This window comes from Adiantum capillus-veneris, chromosome 13 (assembly GCF_014529385.1).
Source record: "Adiantum capillus-veneris isolate H3 chromosome 13, ASM1452938v2, whole genome shotgun sequence".
Classification (NCBI taxonomy): Eukaryota; Viridiplantae; Streptophyta; class Polypodiopsida; order Polypodiales; family Pteridaceae; genus Adiantum; species Adiantum capillus-veneris.
In genome coordinates this window covers 122,278,895-122,291,411 of record NC_140943.1, presented here as the reverse complement: position 1 = coordinate 122,291,411, position 12,517 = coordinate 122,278,895, and the positions used below count along the sequence as shown (strand labels likewise).

At 42.2% G+C, this 12,517-nt stretch overlaps 1 pseudogene; it reads left to right on the top strand.

Moving 5' to 3' along the window:
* The first annotated feature begins 8,290 nt into the window (after positions 1–8,290).
* LOC147444784 (uncharacterized) lies at positions 8,291–8,908 on the top strand (annotated as a pseudogene).
* Positions 8,909–12,517: the final 3,609 nt, after the last annotated feature.

Genomic DNA, 12,517 nt, shown 5'->3' with positions numbered 1-12,517 from the left:
GCTTTCTTAATCTCTCTACCGTCGAGAGCGAGCGAGCTATTGCCTCGAAGCTCTCAAAGCCGTCGTGCTCTCCGCGGTCACCATAGCTCTGATACCAATTGAAGGGGATCGGGGAGCACCACAGACGGAGAGTGCGGGAGAGAGAAGGAGACACACACACACACACGATGTGGGTGGGTGTTGGGGTATAAAGCCCAATGTGGTCTCCGAGGTAAGTGGGCGGGCCGCCAGGTATGTACACATATTCTTTTGTAAAAACCTAATAAGAACTCACTATGCTCTACACATTACAATAGAGCGAGTTCACCATATCGTCGTGCTCTTCTTCTCGCACTAACTCTCGCATCGCACTTCCGCTCGTACTCCTTCAACTGGTATCAGAGCTCAGATCGAGGCTAGGGGCAGCACTGCAGGAGGCTTGAGTCACCAGCTCAGATTGGAGTGAAATTCGACAGGCGAAGACACGGCCCCAAATCCTGTGGGAGCGCCCAAAGGGCTCGGTGTTCTCAGAATTTCATTCTGAGGTCATCTCGGCCATTGTTCGGCTTCGACAAAGGACTGCGCAGGCCTTTTTCGACTACGTGGTCTCGACGGGTGCAAATCCGACTCTGCAAATTTGGGGTTTTCGGCCTAGGACAGCAGGTGCTGAGGATATTGACACTCCCAGAGTGTTGATTTGTGGCTGTCTACACATCGAAGGACGGCTCACAGTTCTTGGAGGCGTGTCACATACGACACGGGCGCATCTACACACAGACTGTAGGCGACATCCATTAGTTCATCAGGAAGCTTGTGTTTGCTGCTTGATATTCCAGATTTCATCCTGACATTGCAGGTACTTCCACATGGGATGTATTGTCAGAGATGATGTATGTTTGTTGAGGGTTTGCTGGCTGTGAGTCACGCAGCAAACAACCGCCACAGCGGTTACAGCATACACTGGGAAATTTGTGGATGTATGACTTTGTGGGAAGTCTATGTACTGTCAGATTTACTGCAGCCTTTGTTGAGGGTCGAGTGAGGTTTTATTGAGCTGGGGGATTCTCGAATGTTGAGATCCTTTCGGTGATACAGGTCTTGGAGCGATCCCTCGAGCACCCTTAGATAGGCATCTAGGATGTATTGAGTGTGAGTTAGACAGTTGGGATTGCATCTTTGCTTTACTGCCGTTGAGGCATTGTCGCAATCTATGCTTACAGGACAATGACAGGACAGTGAGAGACAGTTCAGGTGCAGGACAGGTTTACCCGCAGCTTACAGTGTTAGAGAGACAGTGTTTTTTGAGCTGTTTTTTGGTCTGTTTTTGAGTACACCAGAGCCATTTTACAAAGGAGACTCTGCCAAAATTTATGCAGAATCTAAAGCTTTCTTGGTTCATTTGACAGGTTGATATTGGTTCAGAGGGCAGTTTACAGGGGAAACTCTGTCGAATTTTTCCCAGGAAAGTAAACTATTGTGAAGCGTAGCTATGGCTGGATCACAGGACACTGCTCTTTACAATATCAAGAAGCTGGATGGAACCAATTTCCCATTGTGGAAGCAGCAGATTTGGCACGTGTTGGTACAAAAGAAGCAGATAAAACCTATAAAGCTCAAGGGGATAAAACCAAAAGATATGGACGAAGATGAATGGAGCGAAATGGATGAATTGGCACTTTCTACCATTATGTTGACTTTGGCAGAAAGCGTTTACTTCAATGTAGCAGACGAGATGTCGGCTTATAAAGCATGGTTAAAGCTGAGTGATCTTTATGAGAAGCTGAGTGCAGCTTCACAGGTATACTGGCTTAAGAAGCTTGTTGACTTGAAGATGAAAGAAGGGACACCTATGTCCAATCATCTGAGTGAATTCAACACAATCTATAGTCAGTTGTCAGCTCAAGGTGTCATGTTTGATGAACCTGTTAGAGCTATGTTCCTGTTGATCACGTTGCCGGAAAGTTGGGACACTTTTTGCACAGCTTTGAGTAATTCTGCACCTCCAGATGGTTTGAACATAGTAGGTGTAGAAGGAAGTTTGCTTACTGAAGAAACCAATAGAAAGACAATGGACAAAGGCAAAGGAACAGCCTTAGTTGTCAGGGGAAGGACCAAAGAAAAGTACAAAGGTGGAAAGAGGAATCAGTCTCGTAGCAAGTCCCGCAGTGCTAAAGGCAAGAGTGACATAGAATGCTACCATTGTGGCAAGAAGGGTCACATGAAAAGAGACTGCAGAGAATGGAAAGCAGAAAAAGGCAAAGAGAAAGCTGAAGACCATGGTGAGAAGAACAAGTCCTTAGTGAAGATTCAAGAAATAAATGTGACAAACACTGTTGCAGAGGAGGACAGTCTAGTGTCAAGAGACATCTACTTCTTGAAGAATACAATGGACTCAGCTCTTCTTACAGCATCTGATGGAAATTCACTGAGTGACTGGATTATAGACTCAGGGGCATCACTTCACGTGTCTCCAAACAAGGAGTGGTTTACCTCTTATGTGACCACTAAAGATCATGTTCGGCTAGGCAATGGGCAGACATGTGAGATCTTAGGTGTTGGAGATGTTCAATTGAAGTTTCAGAATGGCTCTTCTTTCACGTTGAAGAATGTGAGACATGTTCCCGCAATTACAAAGAGCTTGATCAGCACAGGTTTACTTGATGATGCTGGCTACGTCACCACTTTTGGACAGAACATGTGGAAGATATCCAAGGGTTTTATGACAGTAGCACATGGAGTAAAGTCTGGAGGACTTTACATGATTTATGTATCAAATGTCTCTAAAAATGTAATCAATGTAACCGAGCAGCCGAACGTTTCTTTGTGGCATTGCCGGTTAGGACATATGTCCAATAAGGGAATGGAAATCTTGTCTCCTTCTGGTTATTTGCCTGGCTTTTCATTTAATGATTTTGAATTCTGTGAACATTGTCTGTATGGTAAGCAAACACAGCAGCCACATAAGCATAGAAGCAATAGAAGAGATACACAGTTGGCACTTGTTCATAGTGATTTGTGTGGACCTATGCCTAACCTATCTCTAGGGGGAGCTTCTTACTTTATGACATTTATAGATGATTACTCGAGGAAAGTATGGGTTTACTTTCTCAAGCACAAGGATGAAGCGTTTAGTGTTTTCAAAACGTTTGTGACACTTGTGGAGAATCAGAGTGGCAAGAAGCTTAAATGCTTACGCACTGACAATGGTGGAGAGTATGTTTCAAAGGCCTTTCAGGATTTTTGTGAGTCAAAAGGTATAAAACGTGAACTTACTGCTCCTAACAATCCTCCTCAAAATGGTGTTGCTGAGGGGATGAATAGGACCATACAAGAGAAAGTTAGAAGTATGTTGTCTAATGCACAACTGCCAAATGGGTTTTGGGCTGAAGCTGTATCAACAACTGTTCATCTTGTAAATAGATCTCCTAGCAAGGTTTTGCAGAAGGATTCAGTGCCAGAGATGGTATGGTCAGGCAAAATGCCCTCATACAAGCATCTCAGAGTCTTTGGCTGTGAGGCATATACTCACGTTCCAAAGGAATTTAGGAACAAACTTGAGCCAAAGAGTAGAAAGTGCATCTTTCTAGGCTATGGTAATTCTGGTGAGATGGGGTACAGACTTTGGGATCCCGAATCCAGAAAGGTTGTCCGCAGCAATGATGTTCACTTTAATGAATCCAAATATCATTCTAAACCAGAGAGGGTTGAGGAGATTAGAAGAGTTGTCTTCCAAGAAGATGGACCTGCACGTGCAAGACAAAATGTCAGGGCTCAAGAGGAGCAAGGACATGATAGAGTGGAACCACAGGTTGTGGCTGAGCTTGATCCACCTATTGTGCATAGATCTGGACGTATCACGCGACCTCTTGATAGGTTTGTTCCATCTATGAACTATGTCATGTTGACTGATTGCAATGAGCCTTCATGTTACAAGCAAGCAGTGCAAATGAAGGACTCCGAGAATTGGCAATTGGCCATGCAGTCAGAGATGACAGCTCTGCATAAAAACAAGACATGGAAGCTAGTTAAATTACCACAGGGCAAAAAGGCTCTACCTTGTAAATGGGTTTACAGGTATAAGATCACCGCTCATGATAGTCAGCCAAAGTACAAAGCAAGGCTTTTTGCCAAGGGCTTTAAGCAAGAACAAGGCATTGACTTTGATGAAGTCTTCTCTCCGGTGGTCAAGATGACTACATTGAGATGATTTCTTGCATTGGTTGCCATATTAGATTTGGTGTTGCACCAAATGGATGTCAAGACAGCGTTCTTGCATGGTGATTTAGATGTGGAAATTTACATGCAGCAGCCTGAAGGGTTTGTTGAGAAAGGCAAGGAAGATTGGGTATGCCAGTTGTTAAAGAGTCTTTATGGCTTAAAACAATTACCGAGGGCATGGTACCATAAATTCCACAAGTTTATGCTTTCTCAAGGCTACAAACGTAGTGAGTTCGATCACTGTCTATATACAAAGAAGGCTAAAGATGGTAGTTGGCTGATCCTTATCTTGTATGTGGATGACATGTTGATTGCTGGCAAGCACTTGGAAGAAATTTCAGCTTTGAAGTCAAAGATGGAAAAATCGTTTGACATGAAAGACATGGGTGAGGCAAGTCATATCCTTGGTATGCGCATTGAGAGAAATAGATCAGAGAAGTTGATTGGTTATCTCTGTTAGGAAATAAGACGTAGCTAAATAGATAATTGAGTAGATTACTTAATGGAGAGAGACAGATTTATATACACGAGATTATAGAGTAGAGAGAGAGAGAGAGAGAGAGAGAGAGAGAGAGAGAGAGAGAGAGAGAGAGAGAGAGAGAGAGAGAGAGAGAGAGAGAGAGAGAGAGAGAGAGAGAGAGTACACACGATATACGTGGTTCACCCAATGTGGGTTACGTCCACGGGAAAGCAGCCACTCAATGGCTTTAGTACTTCAAAACAAGAAGTAGTTTACAAAGGGATTATACCCTTAATGGAGCTCCCGCCTTGCTTCACTCTCACCACCTCACACTCACCTTGTTGCATCAACTTCACACTATGAAATGTGTGTAGAAATGGCCTCCTTTTATAGGCCAAAAGCGCTTCCCTCTCTTATGAGAGACAGCCATGTGTAGCCGCCCTTGTGCGAATAAGTCCAAATCGGACCCTCCAATCCGCCCATGTGTGGCCGCCCTTGAGAAGACAAGTCCGCTTTTGAATTCGGCCACCGGCCACCAGCCATTGACTTCCGACCACCGGCCACCGGCCATTTACTTCCGACCACCGGCCATCGGCCATTGACTACCGGCCACCGGCCAACCGACCGGTTGTTTTCCGACCACTTTCCGGCCGCCGTCCGGCCATAATATTCCGGCGAAAAAAAAATTCTCGGGGGCCTCCGCCCCCGAGGCCTTTAAAGTTGCCCCTGATTCTTGTCCGTGAAAATTTTGGTTTCCGGTGAGTGATTTTCCTTCACGCACGATGGCTTCTCCTCATAATGGGGGCCTTACAAATGTGCGCTTTTACCACAGAAAATTACAAGGGTAAATCAGGCCCCATACTTAACAATCTCAAACAGAGTATATTGACAAGGTTTTGCAACGTTTCAATATGGAGAAGGGAAAGGCACTGAGTGTTCCATTGCCACCATATGTGAAACTTAGCAAACAAGATTGTCCTGTGTCTGAGGAAGAACAGGCTGAAATGGATAAGATTCCATATGCGTCTGCAGTGGGTAGTTTGATGTATGCAATGATTGCTACTCGCCCAGGCATTGCATTTGCAGTAGGAGTAGTAAGTCGATACATGTCAAACCCAGGCAAGAAACATTGGGAGGCAGTGAAAGGAATATTGAGATACCTGAAAGCTACAAAGAGTATGCGTATATGCTATGGGAGTCAGGAGCTAAGTGTAAAGGGTTTTACAGACTCAGATTATGCAGGTGACTTAGACAACTGAAGTTCTACGTCAGGGTATGTCTTTACATTGGCTGGTGGAGCAGTATCATGGCGTTCTAGATTACAAGATTGTGTTACTCAGTCTACTACAGAGGCTAAATATGTTGCAGCATCAGAGGCATGCAAAGAATCAATTTGTCTTAATCGACTAGTAACAGATTTGGGAATCAAAGAAGAGATGCCTGTGTTATATTGTGATAGTCAAAGTGCTATACAATTGGCTCGCAATCCAGTTTATCACTCAAAGACAAAGCATGTGGATGTGAAGTATCATTTCATTAGGGAAATGCTCGAGGATAAGCAACTTCAGCTTGTCAAAGTTCGCACCACAGAAAATCCTGCTGATCTACTTACAAAAGGACTTCCCTCAGAGAGCTTTGCGCATTTTTGCAAGCAGTTAGGTGTAGGGTAGTACATCACTTCTCTACATCTCTTGTATATTAGCTTGTATAGTAGCTTCTCTCACACTTAAAGTACCACATTGGACTTTAAGTGGGAGGTTGTTGGGGTATAAAGCCCAATGTGGTCTCCCAGGTAAGTGGGCGGGCCGCCAGGTATGTACACATATTCTTTTGTAAAAACCTAATAAGAACTCACTATGCTCTACACATTACAGTAGAGCGAGTTCACCATATCGTGGTGCTCTTCTTCTCGCACTCTCTCTTGCGTTGCACTTCCGCTCGTACTCCTTCAGTGGGGAGACTGTGAAGTGGCAGCTCCCCCTATACAGTATACTCACTATAAGTATAGGGTAACAGTGGGCGGGCGCCCATGACCTGGCCGACCGGTCAAGGCACATAGGCCTTAACCCCAACAAGTTGATGCGAGTACTTTAGAAGGTATGTATGCCACCGTGAAATTTTCTTTTCCATGCTTGTGCAATTTCAACACTTAAGGCATAAGCAAGGCTTGTGAGCATTACCAAAAGCATGATATTTTTGTTTTTTTGAACACATGGTGAGCAACAACCACTCACAGTCAAGCAAGGCTTGAGTGAGCAATGTTCTCATTCAAAAACAAAAGTGGTGAGATATGTGTTCCCCTTTTACCAATATTTGGAAGGCTGTCTGTAAACCATGGGGAATCCCAGACACCTCACTATTGTGAGTATCCAAGGGGATAGGCAAATTACAAAAGATATGCTATTGTCAGTATCCAAGGGGATAGGTAGATTACAAAGTGTAATCTTGTGCTAAAGGATATGCAAAGTGCATACATTAGCACCAAGAAATCCGATTAGTAGAGAATTTATTGTTCTAGTTGAAGTTTGCTTGCTATAAGTTAAAGCAAGTTTGCGAGACTAGGTTTAATCTCTTCAAGTATACTTCAAGTGAAAGACCAAAGGGTGGACTAGCAGACTGTTCTCCTCCCAACCTCGCTACTTAAAGCCCTTGGCCCTTGCAAGTAGGACCCCTTAACTTATGCTTGGCCCTCGACTCCTAGCTGCACTAAGTCATTCAGTCCTTGGCCTTTGGCCTGATGCCCAGTCCTACCATTGGCCTGACAAAATCCAGGTAAGAGTATTACTCTGAAATTATTTGCATATGTAGAAGCAAAAGACAAGCCTGGAAAAAACAAAAAAACAAAAAAACAGAAGATCTGTTGCATAAAGAAATGCAGTGATGGGAGTTCGTTCAACTCTTGAAGTCCAAGTTGAAGATCTTCATCACTCATAACTATATAGCTCAATGGCAAGCACAACAACTCAAGGACTGTCTACTTAGGTTTCCAGATGATGTTGTGGTTTCAATTGTTGATTTTGCAGAGATTATGCCTTCAAGGAGCGAAATGAGATTCAGTCAATGCATTGGCACTCTAGTCAAGTAACCATTTTTGTACACATAATGTACTACCACAAGGAAGGGGAGGTAGTCAAACTAGACCACTTCTTCATATCAACAGATGACAAGGTGCATGACACATTATTCTTGCAACATTGCTTCATGCTACACCATGATTGGTTACAAAAAGAGGGTGTGACTCCTAAACAACACTGGGTGCGGTCGAATGGTGCGGCCTCGTAGCTCGAGGGAGCTAGGCCTTTCTATTTGTTGCAAGATATGGTGGATTGACATGGATCGAGATGAGTTGGTTCTTCTTTGGATCAGGGCATGGAAAGGGAGAGCACAATGGTGCAAGAGGAGTTGTGAAAAGAAACTTGATCCATGAAAAACTGAAGCCTAATGGAGATATTCTAAAGTGTGCAGCAGATGTGGTTTCTTATTGCCAAGCCAACGTGTCAAAGGGATCACCACCTGCATCATATTCTTCAAAAGAAAGGAAATGTGCCTGTGTGTTTTGGGAGGTTAAATTAGGGAATGTGAACAGAGAATTCGAGTGGAATTGTACCATTGTTAAGGAAACTCGCTCTTTGCATGCTTTTCGTGGTCACAACTTGTAGGATCCAACTGCCGTTGCAACAAGACCATTGGCGCGGCTTCTGTGATGCATGCATGCACTCAAATTGGAATTGCTACATCAACAAAGCTCACGAGCAACCTTGGGAGTATCATCTTTTGATGCCATTACTTGATGTGGTTGAGACTGATTCTGAGTTGACACATGATGTTCCAATAGATGAAGTCATTGGCTATGATTACTTCATGTATGAAGGCCATCATGATGCATTAAGTAGTGCTCTATGTGTTGGTGACATAGTTGTGGTAAATCTAGATTCTTTAACCAATGCTGAGGATGTGGATTTCTACCTAGTCAAGTGTGTTGTAGCAAGGGAGAAGGTGGAGAAGGGGTACATTGATGAATGAAGAAATGTAATTGATAGAGGCTCGTATGTTGTGCAAGGATTGTATTACAAGCAACTGGATGCATACACCTTCAAGGTAGACAGTGCGCAGCCCATCGTCCACATATTTTCACATCTAGTATGATGTATCAAAATACCTATGTAGCACATCCCAAAGAGAAGAAAATTGTACACAATAACCCCAGAAAACTATGAAGCAATCTATAATAGCATGTATTTTAGTTTGTAAGTTGTAACCTAACGATTTTCAACATAATTTTTGCTGCAGGTAATGCAGTTCTCTCAATTTCCTATCTCTTGTGTGTGTATATGGCTATGGCATTTATCACAGCCAATGATTGATAATGCATTGTAAGCTGGTTACAGCTATCTTTACAACCATGTTCAATAAACCAGCATTAGCATTTTCAAGTTCTCAACTTTGTTGGAGAGTCAATTTACAAGCATACCCTATATCATAACTACCATACTGATTATGCTACCTCTTGGTATGCTAGACATTATGATAATTAAGCTAACATGTATATTGGGTATGCTCTAGTTGTGCTAATTAGCATATTGGGTGTGCTAGTTAGCATACATAGTATGCTCATTAGCATACTAGTTAGCACTCCAAGTATGCTAGTTAGCACTCCAAGTATGAGTTAGCATACAAAGTCTGCTAATTGGCATACTAGTTAGCAGTCCAATCATGCTAGTCAGCATACCCAGTATACCTGCAAGTTTGCTTAGCTGACACACTATATATGCTAGCCAGTATGTACAATACGCTAGCTATCATACCTAGTATGTTAGTTAGCATACCCAATATGCTAGCTAACTTGCTAGTTAGAATACCGAATATGCTAGTTATTATACCCAGTGTGCTAGTTAGCATATCCAAGATGGTAGTTAGCATACCCATTATGCTAGCACATAGAAACCCCAATTTGGTCACAAAAAATACCATAAGTTGTTTTTTAACATCTCAAATGTAAGTCAGAACAGCTTTGGACATTGAAATGGTGATGCGAATCCCTCATGATATTACAACATCAAATGACTTGACATAGTTTTGAATTTTACAAAGAGTGTGTTGCTGCTAACTCCATAAAGTTACATCACAAACGAATACACATAAAGGAAGTTCTACTGCCGAGCCTTTTTGTCGTGCCTAGGGTGCTTGTATTTATGCTTACTCATTTTCCTCTTGCTCAACCACTTCTTTTTGCATTTGCTTCTCCAATCTTTCCATGTCCAGACTTCCCCTATGATGCCGCTCTGCTTCTAGGTCAGCCTCCCTTTGTTTTTGATGGAGCTCATCCTTCCACGTGCAGCTTCATCCCTGGCTCTTATTTTTCCTGCTATCGTGTTGATGACTGCATTAGAAAATGAGTCAAGGTAGGTATCAAACACATATTCAAATGTATAGTTAGCATGATCCTCTGATTGCATCCATAAAAAGAGCCAGTCATTCAAAGTGCATCCCAAAAACTGTTGACGCTGCTCAACAGTCTGGTGCTTTAAATTGGGACTAATAAGCCAAGTTCCTTCATTGTTTTGGCACACTTTATATGTATGATAATAGTGTTTTTGGGCCCAAAATTTGGATTGTTCTTTAAAAGAGCTTTAAATTCTTGAAGAACACATGCTTATCCCTAATCTTTCACTTCAGGCCACTGCAATGGTACTAAAACACCTACTGCCACCAGCCTTGACTTCTGCTCATTGAAATACATTATTTAGAATTGTATTCACCTTACCCGACATGTTGGTGCTCCATACAAAAACATGGAAAAACCGGAGGCATCAATCTAAAAATATGTGGCTACTCGATGAAACACTGTCCGCTGAGCTTGACTTTGTACTTAACCATTTTCTCTGCATATGCAAGGGGTTTTTTTCTATACCAACCCTCTACAACACTAATCAATAGGCCATTCAAATTAAGTCTGACAGCACGCTTATCGTCTGTCAAAAGCTTTAGCCCCCATATTGGGCCCAGTAGAGGACACCTTTCTCTTAGTTGAATCATAAGGACGACCTTCTCTTATAGAAAACTTCTTGGTGAAGTGTCTACAATAAGAACACATGCCAATAAAACTTCGTAACTGATGTAGATTCTTCGCTTGAGGACATTTGTTTATTACTCTCAGCTTCTCATGATCCATACATATGCCTCTCTTAGAAATAATATGACCTAGATTATTAGCATGCAGTCCTTCAAAAATCACCTTTAAGTTCTCTTCTAAAGACATAGAATAGATGATTATATCATCAAAGAACACATTTGTGTATGCTTTGTACTTGCAAGAAAACCTTTCTATCAACCGATTAAAGGTGGTTCGAGCATTAGTAAGCCCAAACGACATTGCTAGATATTCACACAAACCAAATTGTATGCAAAACGCGGTCTTGTGTATGTCATTGGGTGCAATCCTTATCTAATGATAGCCGCTTTTAAGGTCAATCCTACTAAAGTAAGAAGAACCTTGAAGATTATCATATATATCTTCAATATGTGGTTCTCAAAACTTGTTCTTAATTGTGTTCTTATTTGGTGCACGATAGTCTATGCACACGCGATAAGACCCGTATTTTTTTTGCACTCATAATACAAGAGAACAAAACTAGGACGTGTCATCCCTTTTTCTATTAGCTCAGTGACTTGAGATAGAATTGTTGAAGATGATGAAACAGGAAACAGAAGGAAGACAGCAACTCAGAGTAGGAAGAAGATGGAGAAGGAGAAGACACAGAGCTTGTGTACGAGATCTCTGTAGTCTCTCTCTCTGTATTAGAATAATAATTTTGTGCAAATATTTTGCCTGCAACATGTATATGCCATCCTCTAATTGCACAAACTGAATACCCAAGTAATAATGTAGCAAACCAAGATCAAACATCTCAAAGGTTTTTCTCAAAGCATCTTTAAACGCTTCAATTTCATTTGCATTATTGCCTGTAAGAAGCATATCATCCACATAAAGTGTTAGCATAATGAGAACTCCATCTCTCTTTTTGACATACAAAGTACTTTCTGTTGGACTATTCTGAAATCCCTGGCCAATCAAATAAGTATGTATCTTCTCATACCATGCTCTTGGAGCCTGTTTGAGACCATACAAAGCTTTACGCAATCTACATACCTTTTGCTCTTGACCTTTTACAACAAAACCACTTGGTTGACTTACATAAACTTCTTCCTACAAATCACCATTCAAAAAAGCAGTTTTGATATCCAACTGATGCACTTTCCAACCATGATGAGCAGCAATTGCAACTAGTGATCTAACTGTGGATGCACGAGAAGTAGGAGGAAAGGTTTCATCATAATCTATGCCTTTCTGTTGCGCATAGCCTTTTGCCACAAGCCTTGCTTTGTACCTGTCATGTATCCACTCAAAGCAAAGTCAGATGTGTTTGCAGTTTTTCAACATTATGTCTCCATGGTTGAAAATGAAACAGGTTGTAAAGTACAGACTCTTCATACCGATCGAGGAGGTGACCCACAGTGGCTACATCAACTTGTGAAGCTGAGTACAGGGCAGCTTTCACGGCAACAGTTGATTGTGTATGGATACGCAGGTTATTGGCAGATCTTTGTGAGTGTCAACAGGCACCCACTACCATTTTCACTGACAGTCAGAGTGCTATGGCAGTTGCAAGGAATCCAGTATTTCATGCAAGAACAAAGCACATAGAGGTTCACTACCACTATGTCAGGGAAAGGCTACATGCAGGGGAGATCACACTAACTTACTGTCCTACACAGGATAACATTGCAGATCTATTTACGAAGGCGTTATCACGAGAAAAGTTTGAAGCTTTCCGAAAAGCTTTGGGCTTACTCTCATAC